This window comes from Leptonychotes weddellii, chromosome 13, assembly GCF_054177405.1.
Source record: "Leptonychotes weddellii isolate Sample4059 chromosome 13, ASM5417740v2, whole genome shotgun sequence".
In the NCBI taxonomy this organism is placed as follows: Eukaryota; Metazoa; Chordata; class Mammalia; order Carnivora; family Phocidae; genus Leptonychotes; species Leptonychotes weddellii.
In genome coordinates, this window is record NC_138381.1 from 53,467,512 (window position 1) to 53,473,526 (window position 6,015).

Consider the following 6,015-nt stretch of genomic DNA (forward strand, 5'->3'; position numbering starts at 1 on the left):
GGAGACAGAAGCAGATACAGAGAAGAACCCCAACAGAGGAAAAAGTACTCAGGAAAAGAAAAAGACCCAGAGACACTTTTGAGATAGGAAGAGGGAGAATAAAAAGGGACTCGATGAAAAGCAGAGAGCGAGGGAGGGTGAGAGAAACATCAGAGTTTCTAGGGGAATCAGGACAATAGATGCAAATAATCCTGTCCTGGCTGGGTTGGGAAGAATTCGGGGGTGGGGGGCGGCTAGAAGGTGATTGAAGGTGCCTATAGTTTGCCCGCACACCTGGTTTGTCCTCTAAGATTCTTTGCCTTGTAGTGCTCACTCTACCAAGCTCTCAGTATGATGTTGTAGGTGATCCATTGCTCAGAGGATAATGCAGGGCCATCCCAAGATAGGCCTTGTAGGTTACCAGTAAGCCCTTCCTTGCTCCAGGGAGCCCAGCTCTGGGGGTGGGGGGTACGCAGGGGAGGGGGCAGCAGCGGGCTCCCGGGGGTTCTGCCGTCACTTCATCCATGGGCAACCTGACTGTGAAGAGCAATTCTTTGCGTTTCTCTCCCATCCATTTTAACAACCATCTTTAGAAAGATGCTAAAATTTAGCCTGATTAAAGCAGAATCCATTTACAGCTGCACATTTTTAAGGGTTTTCATCTGCCTGTTTGTTTGCCAGCCCAAATCACATAGCAAACATTTGCATTGATTTTCCCATTTGATTTTTTTCAAGTCAGAATGTTAAAAAACAGGGTGGGGGGGAGGATGGGGAATGGGAATGGCTTTCTACAGGGGACACTGAGTTAAATTCCAGTTTCTAATGTTTGATATCAGTCAGCATTATTGTCTCGTCTGTGTATTTCTGTTTGGCTTTTCACAAAAAGCACTTTCTAGGACTTAGATGATACACGGATGTACATCATCTTGGTGAGGTTCCCAAGCTGAGACGTTTACACGATCATATATACACACCCTCGTAGAGTGCTTGCCTCAAAATGCTTACTCACATTTGGCATTTAGAGAATATCTGAAGTAGTTTACTTCCTTTTTGGCCTTGACAGAACCCATAATGCATTTTCCCAAGCACTTTGCCCTTCGTTTTTAAAGTGATCTATTTTCTCAGGGAAATGCAATCCGTATGTTTCTGACTCATTTACACTTAAGTCATCAGACAGTATGCTGTCTGGTAAAGGCTATTGGTGTTCAAGGCACCCGAGGAGACTGTCACAGAGCCTTACAGGGTATGGGACACACAGTGGCTATCCCGTCCTGAGTCAGACCAACCCTCCTCCCCTCAGTGTTTCAACCCAGAACCAAACTGACTTGGGCCAACTTAAATGTGTCTTTCCTTTTCCAAAATTTGTGATTGATCTCTCTAATCTTCATAAGGACTTAATAAGAAAAACATGGGTTGATTTCCCACCTCCCACCTCTCCACTTCCCTTTTCCTTAGAAAGTGCTCAGTGTTACAAATAAATTTGGGCAGACAGATGACTTTAAGGAATTGTGACTGCAGTCTGATTATAAAGGTCCAGCCTGGCCTGGGGTTCAGCTGAAATTGGGCTTCTGCCATTGACGAGACTTTCCTTCCACTTGGGGAAGACTCATGTGCATCATAAACAAAGAATAAACAAAACTTGGATTAAATAGAAGCCAACCTTTCACTGGGAACACAGCCAACCCTTACACGTATTTCCCAACCTGCTTTGATAAGTAAAAGGCAAACCCTAGTAAAGTGCTCTGATATCAGAGATTTATTTAAAACAAACAACTGACTAACTTGGAGGGGTTGATGCCCATCCTTGGGTCTGCACGACTTCCCACATCTGCATCTAAGTGCTGAACAATGAGAAGCCTTCGCTCTCAGAATGATTGCCCAGGGCACAGCCAGATCCTTAATCATCACAGAAAAATTCAATTGTGTTCAGTTCTGTGGCAGGAAAATAAGTGCATGCATATGTTTTAGAAACATCTTCCACATGGAGGATGGAAACAACTAGAATTTTCTGGTTAAAACAAACTTAACCTCCCAAATTCAAGTAACCATTACATACCACTGCCTCCAATATTAAAATAAAAATGGTGATAAAAGTCACCATTTATTGATTGCTTGTTATTAGTTAGGAACTCTATGTGCAATATTTTTTCAGCCTCAGGGTCTAATCCCTTTCAAGAGTTGACGTCACCTCCATTGTATCGATGAGGGAATTGAAGCTCAGTTGGCACCAGGTGGTGCCAACTAGTGATGATCCAGAGCTCAAGCTCTTTCCCTGAGACCACGCTATTTCTCCCAAGATGTTTTTATAGAGACTTGAGTTTCTTCATTCTATTGGAATGGACATTCTGCTTCTGTTGGAAAAGTTTTCTTCCAAGGTAGCCATATTTCAGCCTTCCTCCCCAGGATAACCTAGGATTAAACCAGGTACCATCCCAAGAATCAAGACTGGACTCTTTTTCTTGGTAGATGCAAGGAGAAATCATGGAACAGTAGCTACCACATTTGGAGGAGTTTGGAATTTCCCTAATACTTTCTTGAAAAATGATTTTGGAGAGGCAAGGGTAGGGTCAGGAAGCGGGGTTGCCTAACTCTTGGGGCTGCAGGTGTGAAGGATGACATGCATACCTGGCCACTAGAGGACGCCACTGGGTTTTACAGGCAGCCTCCAGCCTAACGTTCTTTTGTCCATCCATGGAAGGGAAATAACCATGCCCATTTCCCTGGGCTGCCCTAGGGGGTAAATGAGAGAGCATATGTCTCATCACCATGGGCCCCATATTGGGTAAATCAGAATCTGAAAGCAGTTTATGTTTGACCAAGGAAATGTTTTCCTCATCATGAAATGGCCACTTTGGTTTTCCAGTATGGCAATCAAAACTCGAATCAAGGCTGGTCTGTGGACAGGCTTCTGGACAAGATCCTTTTTTTCCTCCTTTTGTTTTTCTGAGCTTGATTGATATCAGTGATAGAATTATACTGGATTGAGACACATCCCACTGCACATGGCCTGAAACTGGTCTGCAAAATCAAGCTGACCATACATCTAGATGATGGTTCTTAGCCTTCCTGACACTGGTCATCCCAGAAACTCTGGAGAGAAGTCTTGTCCATCCTGCTTTAAGGCCTGTTAGAGAAACAGATATTCAGATCCATAAGCTCCAAAATGCAGACTAAAAGAAACTCTTTCTGAGCATTTTTCAGACCCCTAAAATATGTGTGCATTTTGAAAGAAGGCAAAGAGCTGGTTCTAAGCTTGGCTAAACTGAGGGAAACCATTAGGGTTACTTATCAACCTAATTATTTACCAGTAGTAAAAAACATCAAAGAAGAATTCATGGCCAGTACAAAGTGCCTGGAGATGGCTAGGTAAATTCTGATTTTTGTATTCACATTTTGAAGCCTCTCTTCCTCAACACAACACAATGCCCAAGAACTCTGCACATTCTGTTTCCCGTGTATGAGTGGCAGGTTCTGTTGGCTGCTTACAGTTGGATGCAGGCAACAGGGAGGGAAAGTTGAAATATCAGTTGGATTTTTGACATTCTGTTCTAACTGGGAGAGGCTGAGTCAGCTGTAGTGTGTGTGTGTGTGTGTGTGTATGAGAGAGAGAATGAGCGAGACAGAGTGAGAGAGAGAGACAGAGAGAAGAGACTGATTCTGCCATCCCGAAACATCCCTGCACATACATGCTTGAGCACATGTCTCAGAGCCCATTTGTGGCTTCCACTGCCCTACAGTTTTTCAGATGAGACCCAGATGACAAAAGCAAGCATGGTTTGAATCCTCATAAAAAGCAATATGACTGACTCACTTGAATGAAGAAATGAAATGGGAGTTAACATTCCCAGAACCTCTGACCTTGCTTGATCAGCGGGAAAGTCTCCACTCAACCCTGACTTTACAATATAAATTTGTTGGTGCTCATTTAACAGGGCTCCGTGCACTACTTTGATCTTCTTACAATTTAAAGAGTAACTTTAAATTAGAAAAGATGACTTCTGATGACAGGAATAAAATTGATCTCCTTCCACCATGCTGGGCTTTGCCTCCCCTCTTGCATTCCTGAGCACGGAGCTGCCCAACTGGGTATTCGAGAGCTGACAATTCGGGGGGTGTGGGGGGGAAGCCATGTGTGGAAAACAAGGTCTGGGCAATAGGAGGCAGATGGCAAATCTTCCCAGTTATTTTTATTTTAGTTTTGAGCAAGCGCATGGGAGATGCATGGGCTTGTTCCTTCCAGCCTTATGTCCAGAGGTACAGCACGCGCCATATTGCGCCACCATGTGCTGGGTGAGAGAGTCCACTTGAGAGATGAAGGGAAGCATGCAGGGAGGTGGGGAGGAGGTTAAAACACACCAACTTCTAAGGCTCCTTTAAATTGTATTATCTTGAGCAAAGAAAAGCCTGAATTATGTAAAAGCTGGCCAGGTGCCCACATCTGGCAATGGTCAGAGTGTTTTGTAAGCAGGCGGTTTCCACACAGCACGCAGAGCTGGGTCCACTCTGGAAAGAATGATGAGTCTGTGAAGAAGTCCGAGGAACCTAGCCCCCAGACGGATACTCCCGGGGGTGAGGGGAGCCTTTGATCTCGTGGGGCAGCCAGGTGAGGTGAGTTATGTCCTCCCTTCTAGGACTTCAGCAGGACTGCGGGAATTCCTGCTTGAAATGAAAAGCATGCCTCCGTTCTGGTGTCAGGCTTTGAAATCCAATTTTCTCCAAGTTTTCCAAAGGTCCTAGAGGAAATAAGACCCTTTCCTGTGTCTGGAACTTTAGTCTTTCTGAGTAGACCACTCCCTCATATTCCCTTGGCTCCCCTACCCCAGATGGCAATTGGTGGTTCTCGAAAGCTCTACCACTGCTGTGGCCCATGTGTTAACGACCGTCTGTTCGCTGCTGTTAGGCCTGAACCCTGCCAGGCTTGTGGAGCACGGAACCAGGGATCTGAGAGCACAGCCAAGCTGCACCCATGCGGGTTTTCTATGTTGAGCATATCTTACAAAGGGGTCCCTACCTGGCCTACATTTTCGGGGTTCAGACCCACCAAACCAGTTGAGATAAATGTAGACATGAAGATGCGTTTTCTTCTCCTAGAGGAACAAAAGAAGAACATGTGTCAAGTGAGCACTTGGGGGCCATTTAATGCCAGCCCCTTACCCCCATTCTAGGAGACAGACCACCAGCACCCACAGCCGGGAAGGCACCCCCTGCAGCCAGGCTTGTGTGTGGAGAAGCACATGGCTCTGTAAGAGAAAAAGGTCTTGGGGCCTCTTTTCAAAACCAGCCCTGAGTATGTGGTATGATTTAGATTTGTTCATAAAAACAACCCAGTTGGTTTCTGTCAATAGCATTTGAATTGCTTCTCAGATACTTAGTTCTTGCAGGATGCTTTATGAGACTGCACGCAGGCTGCGTTTCCCAAAGTCTGGCCAGCTGTACCATTTTCTCCTTTCCAGAGCGGGGGTGGAGACAGAGAAGAGGTGAACGCATGCCTACTAAACTCTGATTATCACTGCTAATCTCATACTTCCATGCTGCATGACTTAGCTGCTATTTTAAAAGACATTCTCTGTATTTTCTCTTTCTTCCAGTTTTTATTTCCTATAGGAACTTGTTTTGGGATTGACTTAAGCTTTAACACAATAGGCTCATCCCTACAGGGACCCTTTTCAGGAGCTCAGGGATGGCATCCTCATGGAGCATCAGCCTGACAGATGTCACTTGAGCAGGAAGCAGGGTACAGGAATGCAAAACGTGTTTTTTTTTAATTTATTTTTTTATTCTTATGTTAATCCCCATACATTACATCATTAGTTCTAGATGAAGTGTTCCATGATTCATTGTGCATAACACCCAGTGCTCCATGCAGAACGTGCCCTCCTCAATACCCACCACCAGGCCAACCCATCCTCCCACCCCCCTCCCCTCTAGAACCCCCAGCCTGTTTTTCAGAGTCCATCGTCTCTCATGGTTCGTCCACCCCTCTGATTTCCCCCGCTTCATTCTTCCCCTCCCGCTACCTTCTTCTTCTTCTTTTTT

At 45.2% G+C, this 6,015-nt stretch overlaps 1 long non-coding RNA gene across 1 annotated transcript in view; it reads left to right on the forward strand.

The window, feature by feature from the left end:
• Positions 1-4,480: 4,480 nt before the first annotated feature.
• LOC145716805 (uncharacterized) overlaps positions 4,481-6,015 on the forward strand; it is an 11,338-nt gene continuing 9,803 nt past the window's right edge. Inside the window, exon 1 of the long non-coding RNA XR_014139711.1 lies at positions 4,481-4,587. This is a non-coding gene — a long non-coding RNA (uncharacterized LOC145716805). The remainder of the gene's footprint in view (positions 4,588-6,015) is intronic.